This window comes from Podarcis tiliguerta (assembly GCF_965153285.1).
Source record: "Podarcis tiliguerta genome assembly, chromosome: 16".
NCBI lineage: Eukaryota > Metazoa > Chordata > Lepidosauria > Squamata > Lacertidae > Podarcis > Podarcis tiliguerta.
In genome coordinates this window covers 30,286,506-30,299,451 of record NC_139549.1, presented here as the reverse complement: position 1 = coordinate 30,299,451, position 12,946 = coordinate 30,286,506, and the positions used below count along the sequence as shown (strand labels likewise).

The following is a 12,946-nucleotide window of genomic DNA, read 5'->3' as shown; positions in this document are numbered from 1 at the left end:
ATTCAAATACATGAAGCTATCTTGTATGCCTGGTTCTCACTGAGTAAAAGTGTCTAGGACAGGGGTCAGCAAACTTTAAGACAAAAAGAGCCACATGGACCCGTTTCCGAAGAAAAAAAACTGGGAGCCGCAAAACTCGTCATTATAAAAATAACTTTTTGTCACTTTTTTATTATTTCTTTGTTTGACCCTTCAGAATTACTCCTCCTCATAGAAATAAACGTTAAATTAACAAGTTACCATTTTTGTGTGTGTGTTCTTCACTCTCCTTCAAAACAGTGACCAGCGTACATGCCCCCTTTCAATGCAGTGACCAGCGTACATGCCCCTTACAATGTAGCGGGTGGGCGGGAAGGTGATGTCGGGACGGTGCGTGACTAACGCACGCATTGCCCCCATGCGATGTCACAGCCAGTACAGCGCCCGCCACAGTGGGGAGTGTCGGGGCGCACAATGCGCCTCCTCCCCTCGCTAGTATCCGCCCCGGAGCCGCGGCAAAGGTGTAAAAGAGCCACATGCGGCTCCGGAGCCGCGGGTTGCAGACCCCTGGTCTAGGATGAACTATATTATGAACCTGGGGGTGGGGCTCCCATGGCTGAATGGTCCTCCCTACAAGAACAAAGGCTAAACACTGAAAGCTAGCACTTCAGGAGACTAGGCTGAAACGATCCTATAAAGTGCTAGCAAAGTTGTCATTGGAGCATTGATTCTGATGTAACCAAAAGAGCACCATCCACACCCAAGAGGTTGAGATAACCTCAAGGGTTGTAGAAGTGATATATAAATTTGCAGGGTGGAGACTTAGTTGATGCTGAGTGTCTGTTGTGGGGGGGAGGGGATGGGAGAGCAAATGAAAGAGCAATGACTGCTGGCTGGCACATTGAAAAGGAGAACTCCACAAGTACAAGTCTCACTTAAGGCTCCCAAATTTATGGTCCCTGTTTAATCACCCGTTCCTATTTTTGCCTTTTTGGTTCTTCTTCAACATTTTATTAGCGTCACGCTTCAAATTTCAGTTCCTGTTCAGAGTTCTTAGAAGTTAAATCTTAGAGAGATTTACAGGAATGGCCTCGTAAGGGATTTAAAAAAAAATAACCCATGATGGTGATGATTTATTTATTTCATTTACGAATTGCTTCCCGCCAGACACCCCGAAGCAATTTACAATAACATATGTAAAAACAGTTAGAACAAAACAATTGTAAGTATAAAAACAGTTTCAAGCAATAACGGCCCATACATAAAATCAATTCAAGTCCAGCGGACAGCAGCTGGGATAAAGATTTTTAGAAGGATTGCATTTGGACCATTGTTTTTTTAAGTGTAGAATGAAGGTCTGGTGGTGGAGGGAAGCAAATAAGCAGGGATGTGGCAACAGACGTTTATAAAATTACGTGGTGGAAAGAAAGTGGAAAAACAGGTGGTTTTCTCTCTCCCCCATAATACCAGATCAGGGTTTCCGAAACTTGGGTCTGCAGCTCTTTTTGGACTACAATTCCCATCATCCCTGACCGCTGCTAGCTAGGGATGATGGGAGTTGTAGTCCAACAACAGCTGGAGAGCCAGGTTTGGGAAACCCTGTACTAGATCATCCAATGAAACTGACCAGCAGCAGATTCAGGACAAACAAAAGCACTTCTTTACACATCGTAGTTAAACTATGGAACTCACTCCCAACAGGAGGCAGTGATGATCACCAGCTAGGATGGCTTTAAAAGGATTGGACACCTTCATGGAGGACTAGGCTGTCAATGGCTACTACCCATGATGGCTGTTGCTCTGCTGCCACTATCAGAGGCAGGGATGCTTCTGAATCCTAGTTGCTGGAAACCACAGGAGTGGGCTCTTGTGCTCAGGCCCTGCTTCCACCTGGTTAAAGGTAAAGGGACCCCTGACCATTAGGTCCAGTCGTGGCCGACTCTGAGATTACGGCGCTCATCTCGCTTTATTGGCCAAGGGAGCCGGCGTACAGCTTCCAGGTCATGTGGCCAGCATGACTAAGCCACTTCTGGTGAACCAGAGCAGCACACAGAAATAAATAATAATAATAATAATAATAATAATAATAATAATAATAATAATAATAATTTATTATTTATACGCTGCCCATCTGGCTGGGTTTCCCCAGCCACTCTGGGCGGCTTCCAAAAGAATATTAAAATACTGTGATACATCAAACATTAAAAGCTTCCCTAAAGAGGGCTGCCTTCAGATGTCTTCTAAAAGTCTGTTTCCCTTCCCGCCGGAGTGGTACCTATTTATCTACTTGCACTTTGACGTGTTTTCGAACTGTTAGGTTGGCAAGAGCAGGGACTGAGCAACGGGAGCTCACCCCGTCGCGGGGATTCGAACCGCTGACCTTCTGATCGGCAAGCCCTAGGCTCTGTGGTTTAACCCACAGCGCCACCTACATCCCCCATAGCGCCACCTGCGTCCCCCCATCTGGTTAGCCACCGTGAAAATAAGAGGTTGGACTAGATGGGCCATTGGCCTGATCTAGAAAGCTCTTATGTTCTTATCTTCTGTGTGATTTTATGGAAGTCACCATCACAAGTTGTGGGGGCAGCTACTGTGGCTTAGATGGCATTGAAAGAGAACTGGGCAAACTCCTGTAAGGAAAAGGGCGTCAGTGACTCAGATAAAGCTCCCAGACAAAGAGGCGTTGTGCTGCTAAGCTCCAGTTGCTGGGAACAAGGACAAGGGGGTAGTTGCCTTCATGTCCTGCCTGTGAGCTTCCCAGGAACATCTCATGGGCTCTTCTGCCCCACAGGAAGCTAGGCTAGATGAATCACTGGGCAGATGCAGCAGGTCTCTTGGTAGGTTTCCTTGGCATCAGGAACTGGCTGTAAATGATTGTTTAAAGCACCGCAGGAGTGCACAGAATCATTGTATATTTTCGACTTAAAAGCAGACTTTTTAAAAAGGTAGGAGCGCTGCATCATCCATCAGGAAAAGCATCAAAGGGAATGTCCAACGGGGACCAGCGATAACACTGGTTCACATTTTGTGCATTGGTCACAACAGCAGGTGATGTGTTATTTGAAGACACCATCACTGATTCTTACTTAGCAAAGGTTCCCCCTTTTAATGCCAAATCCCTTCAATAGAAGCGGTTCCTTGCAAGACTGTATACTGCGAGCAGCGAAGGAGCATCTGAATGTGCATTTATGTTTCACAGGCATAATTATGTTGAACACTTTGCAAGACTTTTCAGGAAATCTTCCTCCAGTCTTCAGGGTGAAACCTTTCACTTGGTCTTCTTACAATGCAGGACTGCTGCCCTTTCAGGAAATGCCTAGCTGCTTACACTGCCTGAAGAGGTAGGTGCCTTGCTAAACAAATTTAAGATGTGCGGAGGCAATGGGCCCAGAGCCATTGTTCTCTGTTTCATTTCACATGCTAGAAAGAAGTCCATTGACTATATACTGTACACAGATACTGATATTCCCTCCCGATCTCAGAAAATCAAGCCAGATTTGCTTCTGTTACCCCCCCCCCCACCAATTAGCTCTTTTTCTGTATACAGTGGTACCTCGGTTTAAGAACAGCCCTGTTTACGAACTATTCAGTTTAAGAACTCCACAAAACCGGAAGTGGTGTCCCGGTTTGCGAACTTTACCTTGGTCTAAGAACAGAATCCAAATGGTGGAAGGGCACCGGCGGCAGGAGGCCTCATTAGGGAAAGCACACCTCGGTTTAAGAACGGTTTTGGTTTAAGAACAGACCTCCGGAAAGGATTAAGTTCATAAACCGAGGTACCACTGTACTTTGATTGCTCGTGTTGTTGCTTTGGGGGGGGGGGCGCTTTATTTGCCGCTGTGTATCAGCTGGAAACTGGATTCCCACATACAGTGGTACCTTGGGTTACATACGCTTCAGGTTACAGACTCCGCTAACCCACAAATAATACCTCGGGTTAAGAACTTGGCTTCAGTGTGAGAACAGAGATCGTGCTCCAGCGGTGCGGCAGCAGCAGGAGTCCCCATTAGCTAAAATGGTGCTTCAGGTTAAGAACAGTTTCAGGTTAAGAACGGACCTCCGGAACGAATTAAGTACTTAACCCGAGGTACCACTGTACTGTGTAGTATACTGTGGAAGCAGAGGAATAGTTTGGCACCCAATTGCCAACAATCACACAGGATGCAGAGGAGAAAGTGGAAAGCAGGCCTCACAATGTTCCGCTTCCTGCCCCACCCATGCAGACAGAGGCTCTTATGTGCAAATAATAAACCGATCTCTATTCAGGTAAGTTACAATACAGGCTTGGCAGCAGACAGAGTTCAGTAGTCACGATTTAGGAGTTCAAGATGCTCAGAACTGGATGGAAGCAACAGAAGCATCCTGACGGTTTTCACGCCCCGCCAAGCTTTTAAAGATGAGGCATGACCTGCTCTTTAGTGAGACTTTGCAGGAAGCTTGGGATTGCAAACCACACTCCTCCAGGATGGGAAAGTCTGCTGCTCCCACCTGATTTCAGGATTCCTAAGCCTTTAAAAAGGCCAGCCCTAGACTGCCATGTTCTGCCTTTCAGGATGGTTCAAAAACTACAGCCGGTGCAGAATGCAATGAGTTGCACTGCTGGTGGAAAGCAGGCGGTCAGGACTTATGGTGCCAGTATGAGCGTAACTGCACTGGCTGCTTTTCTTGCTTTTCACTTTTAAAGGCTTCTGTCTCAGAACCACAATAGCTGACTGACCATCTTTTCCAACAATGGTGTAGTGATTAGTGTTTGATTACGACCTGGAATAGGGACGCGGGTGGCGCTGTGGGTTAAACCACAGAGCCTAGGGCTTGCCGATCAGAAGGTTGGCGGTTCGAATCCCCACAACGGGGTGAGCTCCCGTTGCTTGGTCCCAGCTCCTGCCAACCTAGCAGTTCAAAAGCACGTCCAAGTGCAAGTAGATAAATAGGTACCGCTCCGGCGGGAAGGTAAACGGTGTTTACGTGTGCTGCTCTGGTTCGCCAGAAGCAGCTTAGTCATGCTGGCCACATGACCCGGAAGCTGTACGCCGGCTCCATCAGCCAATAAAGCCAGAGGAGCGTCACAACTCCAGAGTCGGCCACGACTGGACCTAATGGTCAGGGGTCCCTTTACCCTTTAGGACCTGGAATACCAGGGTTCAAATCTTCTCAGCCATGAAACTCACTGGGCAACTTTGGGTCCACTGTTGTCTCTCAGCAAAACCTGCCTCACGGGTTGTTCAGAGTATGAAGCACATACACCACGTCAATGGGACCTAAGATAGTCTGGATCCAACTCCATCGCAGAGAGGGGAGATCCAAATACCTCTGCCCAATAAAAACAAAAAGCCTCTTTCCACCATTTAACTCCGGGGAATTTACTTTCATTTAATCAGTCACTCGAGCTTGTCAGGCGAAGAGCGGAGACACCTGCCATTGAGTTGGAAGGAATTCAGGGAGACAGGCAGTGCTTGGTTTGTTTTCATTCGATTTAAATCTAAAAAAGAAAAAAGAAAAAGTACCAGCAAAGGAACAGGAGCAATTATGCCACATAAAGGTATCTCGTCTGCTCTGGAAACCTGGGTATACTACTGCCTTTAGCAGATGATGGCTAAAGTATGTTGTTGCACAAGGCCACTATGTTCATTCTAGCATACTCTCCAATACTCTCAGGGATATGCTTTTAACACTTATATTTTTCATTCCTGGGATCACTTTGCAAGTTGCATTCCCTCTACTGTTCATACATTCGTGAAGGCTCTTTGCCTTGTGTGTGCTGCATTAATTTACTCTCCATCCGTCCACTAATATAAAAGCTGGAAGAAAGTTTGTTTGCTTAAATAAATACCAGATAAATCATAACCGCTGTATCTCACCAGTGGTTTGGAACAGACATCAGTTGGGTTGGGATGTGGCTCAGCATCCAGCCCCTTTGCTCCTCTTCTTGATGCAAGTGAGCAAACAAACCAGAAAGCCTTCCACTAACTTCAACTTCCCATCCGAGCTCAGATTTTCACTTCTTGAAATATGGCAGCCCTAGGTCAACAGTCTCAGAAAAAGCCAAGACATTAAGCCAACTGCAAGGCCACGGCTTCCTTCTTTCCACCCTATTTGTGGGCTGAGAAATGGAAAGGGCAGGGCGAACTGTTTTAATGAATTTCTCCACAGAGGAGAATAAATTATCCAACAAATTCTCAGTGGCAGTAACTACCTTTTTTCCCCCTGAAGGATTTTAATTTTTTTGCTGCTGCTATAAAGGTGCCTATGTTGGCAGCCTGGGCTCCATTTCACATCCTCAGAAATGTACCGGACTAAGCATCATTGTGAGGGACGGTGGCAAGGGAAATGAAAATTGCAACAAGACTGGTGGCGCATAGTTGAGAAAATTCTGCAGAAAGTAGCCTTTTTCCAAGAATGGGTTGACAAAATTAAATATCTCAAGTTTCACAGAAACCTCCAATGGAAAGCTTTCTTCTTATTAAACACATCAGTCATTCACTCTAGAGTCACAGCCAAGAAAACTCCTAAAAGGCAGCAGAGGTGCAATTAAAAAGGGGTGTCTGTAGAAGCAAAGCATTTACTTAGGGAGGTTCCGGAAGGCCTGGTTAAGTTACTATCGATGTTCTTGGGAATCAGAAGCCGTGTGCTTCCCCCAAACAGCCAGGATCATTAATATTTGGTCTTTGACTCACTTCTTTCACTGTGCCAAATTACAAGCGGTAGTTATGGAACTGAAATACTTGCAATGACTGGAGCTCAGCCTGCAATCAAGGAAAGGGCTCCCCCCACTGAATTCGCATTGTCCTTCTAGTACTTAACACTTATTAATGTTTCCTGTTGGCAAAATTTATACTTCTAGAATGCCAGAAGTTTTTAAGGACGCACTGTATTTTAAGGCTTCTGTACAGAATCAGTGTTAGTCTCCAAGTGTGATTTTTTTATTTTTTGCAAGATAGAAAACTATGGCCAATGAAGTAATTTTCCATCCAGACTTTTAATGCACAACTGTCAAAACCGGTTGGCCTAGAGGCAAGCAAAGCACAATTTTAAATGCTTTATTACCCTATGCCCAAGGGCTAAAAATGAAGCATGATTTCTATTATTTCCCATATTGGGGGGGGGGGGGAATCACACAATGGTACACCATTACATATCACACTTACATGTGACTACTTTTGCTGGTGTAGAATCTACACTGTAGATCATGGTTCAGATCAGGCCCAATTGCCTTCTGAATCCGACCCACGGACAGTCCGGGAATCACAGCGTGGATCGCCAGCGTGCGAGTTCTTTCCCTCTCACGGTGGAGCCTCCTCCTCCTCCCTCCCTCCCTCCTCCTGGCTTCTCCCCGCCCTGCCTAGAGGAGGAAGGGGGATGGGCTTTGTTGCTGCCAGCCCTTTCGCACACCGCTCATCATTGTCCCACTGCCACCACCATTTGCAATACACAGGAGCCGCAGTTAGCTAAGCACCGCTCTCGAGCGGCCACCATCTAAAGCAGCCCCTCTCCAGAGCCCTTTCGCACGTCGCTCATCGTCCCTCCGCTGCCATTCATCCCCCCCCCCAAAAAAAATATAGTCCGGCTCCCCACAAGCTCTGAGGGACAGTGGACTGGCCCCCTGCTGAAAAACTTTGAGGACTCCTGCTGTAGATGCTATTGGAGTCCACTGAACACTGGGGCTTCTCATGCACTTGTCACATGATAGCATGCCACAGTATGTGAATAGCATTCAGTTATGAGAACTCTCACCAATGGATGAGGTTCACCACCTTAACTACAGTTTGCACAAACTACACCTAAGGCTGTGGATCCATGCACTGGCTCCCTGCTAAGCTGTTAGGAAACTTGGGAGCCATGCTTGTATGTTCCGTACTCAGATGCTGTCTGCTTCCCAGAACAATTTCTTTAACTGTGGCTATGAATTCTGTCCACTTAGTGCTAACCATTTTTTGTTTGTTTCTAAAGCAGGGTATTTAACCATACAGTGGTACCTCGTGTTACAGACACTTCAGGTTACAGATACTTCAGGTTGCAGACTCCGCTAACCCAGAAGTAGTACCTCAGGTTAAGAACTTTGCTTCAGGATGAGAATAGAAATTGTGCGGCGGCAGCAGGAGGTCCCATTAGCTAAAGTGGCACCTCAGGTTAAGAACAGTTTCAGGTTAAGAACAGACCTCCAGAACGAATTAAGTTCTTAACCCGAGGTACCACTGTAGTTGGAAACAGGTTCTAGGTCCTGGTTTAAGGTTGGGGAAATTATTTATCAATATTTCTTGCTATCCTGGCTTTCCTCGAAAGAACTAAGGATGGTACTTCTTTCCCTAGCCTAAGACCAAAAGACTGTGGCTGACCAAAAGTCACCCAGTGAATATCACAGCTGAGTGGGGATTTGAATGTGGGGCTCCCCATCGTCTGATGCTTTAGCTACAGTTCTACAACAGAATTGCTCCTGGGAGGATGCATTCCCAAGGTGCATGTTTGCTTACACCTGAACCAGCATTATACCTGAACCAGCTCAATGTGCATCCTTCTCAGGTTATCAGGTATCCTTATCCTATTGGAAAGTCTAGAAATAACAACAATACATACGTTCAGGTGAAGGCACCTAGTTCACACCTCACACAATGCATCTCTGCCCATTCCACATACATGAGCCACTGTTCCCATTAATGAGTCAACTGGCCAGCTCGCAACATGAAAAAGAATGGAGAATTTCTTAGCTTTTTTTCACCCCCCTTTAAATCTCAACATACCTAATAAGTACGGCAAATAATTAAGAATTGTCTATCACAGCAAACAAGTATTGTGTGCAGGGGGAAAATATTTGGCAGCTCCTACATAATCCTTTGGGAATGTCTCTTTTTGCATTCAGACACCGCAAAATGGAATGCAGATGCATAATAGGGCATAAGCTGATTTGTTAGTGCCTTAACTATTTTGTTTTTTAAACTTCCAGCCGAAGCCAAAAACATCAACATGAACATACAACTATAAAGAATACTATAATTTTTCCACAAAAGATAGTTCCGTGCTCTCAAACCTGCCTCCTCTGAACGATAAAGAGTTGAGTCTGAAGAAATAAAGGTAATTCTTTTTCATATTTGATGGAAGAATGTAGGAGGAAAATGCACACTGGCACCTCAAAGCATCCATTTTCCAACATTCACTAGGAGAGCTACATCATTCTGGTAATTTCCTAGTAATGTCACTTTCCCAGTAGGAATGTTATGAAAGTAATAATAATAATAATAATAATAATAATAATAATAATAATAATAATTCATTATTTATACCCCGCCCATCTGGCTGGGCTTCCCCAGTAATGTTATAAAAGGTTTCTAACCTATTGCATCAAACACATGTAGTTGGGTGAGGCATGGAATAATTGCCTGAGATTCAGTCTCTCTCTCCCACTATAAGAGCTGCTGCCACCAATGGAAAGCTTTTGATCCTGTGCAGAAATCTAACTGGCACAATCAGGAGACAATTATAATCAATTCATGCCTCCCCTCTAAAGCCCTGTGTACCCTAAAAATCTGCTGGGGCTGCTTGATATTCTATTGAATAGTATGGAAGGTGACATGGGGGAAAGGAAAAAGGGGTGGAAACTTCTCCCTTCTTCTGATGGCAGAGTACCCTTTAGTAGATCTTTGCTCAGGCTACCCTTTAGTAGATCTTTGATCTTTGTTCCTGTTGCCAGAGCAACATCTGGATTGCTGCTATTAAAAGTTTTCAAAATGATTGTTTCGCTGCTAGCCAGGCAAATTCTTTGCCCTGAAGTGCCTGGGTGGGCAAACACGCCTGCAGCTAAAACTGAGCACTAGAGCAGATTCTTTAAAGCCCTAAACCAGGGGTCAGCAACCCGCGCCTCCGGAGCCGCATGTGGCTCTTTTACACCTTTGCCGCGGCTCTGGGGCGGATACTAGCGAGGGGAGGAGGTGCATTGTGCGCCCCAACACTCCCCACTGTGGTGGACGCTGTACTGGCTGTGACGTTGCATGGGGGTGGTGCGTGCGTTAGTCACGCACCGTCCCGGCGTCACTTTCCCGCCTGCTACATTGTAAGTGGCATGTACGCTGGTCACTGCATTGAAAGGGGGCATGTACGCTGCCGGCTGTTTTGAAGGGGAGTGAAGAACACACACATAAAAGAAGATAACTTGTTAATTTAACGTTTATTTCTATGAGGAGGAGTAATTCTGAGGGGTCAAACAAAGAAATAATAAAAAAGTGACAAAAAAGTTATTTTTATAATGACGAGTTTTGCAGCTCCCAGTTTTTTTTTCTTCGGAAACGGGTCCAAGTGGCTCTTTTTGTCTTAAAGGTTGCAGACCCCTGCCCTAAACCAAGTTAGTTTAAGGCCCCCTTCCATATACTGGGACTTGAACAAGCCTTGAGATTGCCATTAGAGGCTTTGATGTCTGAGCCATCATTCGTAAAAGAGATAACTGGCGAACAACTCGTCCATAGCAGCACTGAAGTTGTAGAATTCTCTCTTAAAGGAGGTTCACCAAGGTCCCTCTTTCTCTTTTTAAAAGGTTGCTGAAAACCCTTTAAGTGCATCAGGATTCTTACGATTGATTTCTACTGTTTTTATGTTGTTTCCTTTGCTTTTAACGTTGCTTGGTTTGCGTTTATTTGAAATCTCGTGTGTGTGTGTTTTACTTTGTAAACAACTTGGGGGGGGGGAACTATTTCTAAAAGTGGTATATAAATATATTTTCAGATGCAAAATGTGGTGTTAAAACATGGCATAGATACAATAACGGTAAAATAAGCCATGGATAACCGGAAGATTAATAGAGTAATAAAATTGTGGAAGAGACCCTGAGGGTCATCTAGCCAACTCCCAGGAATGCAGGAATCTCAATAAAGCATTTAAAAAAAATGGAAGGAAGAGAACCAATCAATTGTTTTAAAAAATGGTCATGAACTCTACCGGCAGCAGCAGCCCAAGCACAAAGGGTGTGGTGCCGATAGTGTTGACTGAGAAGACACTGGCTGTAAGAACCAGAAACCCCCCGAGACCAAGCCCCTTTGCACAGAACGTGTCCAGAGGAGGGCAACCAAAATGGTCAAAGGCCTGGAAACGATGCCTTATGAGGAACGGCTAAGGGAGCTGGGCATGTTTAGCCTGGAGAAGAGGAGGTTAAGGGGTGATATGATAGCCATGTTCAAATATATAAAAGGATGTCACATAGAGGAGGGAGAAAGGTTGTTTTCTGCTGCTCCAGAGAAGCGGACACGGAGCAATGGATCCAAACTACAAGAAAGAAGATTCCACCTCAACATTAGGAAGAACTTCCTGACAGTAAGAGCTGTTCGACAGTGGAATTTGCTGCCAAGGAGTGTAGTGGAGTCTCCTTCTTTGGAGGTCTTTAAGCAGAGGCTTGACAACCATATGTCAGGAGTGCTCGGATGGTGTTTCCTGCATGGCAGGCAGTTGGAGTCGACGGCCCTTGTGGTCTCTTCCAACTCTATGATTCTAAGAGGGGCTTGCATCCTCCAAGGGACTCACATTCTACCAGGCTGGCTTTTCACATACAGACAGTGGGCTCAGTATGTGATCCTGGCAGTGGTGTTGTGTCCCATTTCGCCACTTGAGGAGAAGCAGGAAGTGCCGCCTCTAATTTTCAGCAAGTTCTCATGAGATCTTGCAGAAATCCCCCGAGATTATCTTGCACTCTGCGAGATCTCTCGAGATTTCGGTGAGATGCTGCCGGAAAGCAGTGCCAATGGTGCAGCTGCTGCTTCTCTGCCAGGGCAGGCACCTGCGGGAATGCTGCCTTGGGGGCTTTGGCCGCCTGAGGCAGCTGCTTCACCCTGTTTCATGGGCAGGCTGGCTTTGGATCCTGGAGAGGCACTGGAGCGCCAGGCTCTAAGCCAAGGGATGTGCACTAACCAGCAAGAGGGTGGAGCCTTGAGAGGGACAGCCAGGGGCTCAGCTGAGATGGTTCTTCTCAGAGTAAGCTGCCTGCTCCTTGGGCTCTGTCCGGAGTCCTGAAAGTTTTGCCTTCAGCTGTCATCATTGTTCAGATTTATGATCCTCACTGAATCCTACCTTTCTGTTTTCCGCATCTGCACCCTCTAGACCAGCTTTGTCCGACTCCCAAGAGACTGTGATCTACTCCCAGTATAAAAAACTGGCAGTGATCTACCCATTGTCATTGGAGGTAGGAGGAGCGTGTGTGGGGTGGGTGGATTGCCCAGTGAAGTGCCCAGAATTGTTGAGCTTTTTTGGGAGGAGGATTGGACAGAGTTTTTTTACTTCCCCACCCCATAACTTTTTGTACACAATAAGGATCTCATGATCTACCAGCATCAGCCAGGGAACTACCGGTAGATCGTGATCTACTGGTTGGAAATCCCTGCTCTAGACCACGGGTAGGCAAACTAAGGCCTGGGGACCGGATCTGGCTCAATTGCCTTCTAAATCCGGCCTGCGGATGGTGCGGGAATCAGCGTGAGTAGAATGTGTCCTTTCATTTAAAATGTATCTCTGGGTTATTTGTGGGGCCTGCCTGGTGTCTTTACATGAGTAGAATGCATGCTTTTATTTAAAACGCATCTCTGGGTTATTTGTGGGGCATAGGAATTTGTTCATTATTTTCTCTCTCCAAAATATAGTCCGGCCCCCCACAAGGTCTGAGGGACAGTGGACCGACCCCCTGCTGAAAAAGCTTGCTGACCCCTGCTCTAGACACACCCATGGGCTTCATCATAGAGGGGGATGCAGATAGGGAAAGAAACTGAAGACTGGATGGACAAAAACAAACAAACCAAAGCACGCAATGTTACTGTCATAGACGTAGCCAATATCCACAACTTGGAAAGTAGCAATAATTCATGTGGCCAATGAAACACAATCGAGTAGAGATATTTTTTGATTAAGAGGTATACAAACATTGCGAAATAAAAATAAATAGAAGCAAAACACACTGAAGCATTAAAAAGCACATTACAAATTCTGAATACTGGTGGACCAG

At 45.8% G+C, this 12,946-nt stretch overlaps 1 protein-coding gene across 1 annotated transcript in view; it reads left to right on the top strand.

The window, feature by feature from the left end:
- HIRA (histone cell cycle regulator) overlaps positions 1 to 12,946 on the top strand; it is a 378,609-nt gene that overhangs the window by 242,514 nt on the left and 123,149 nt on the right. The window lies entirely within an intron of this gene.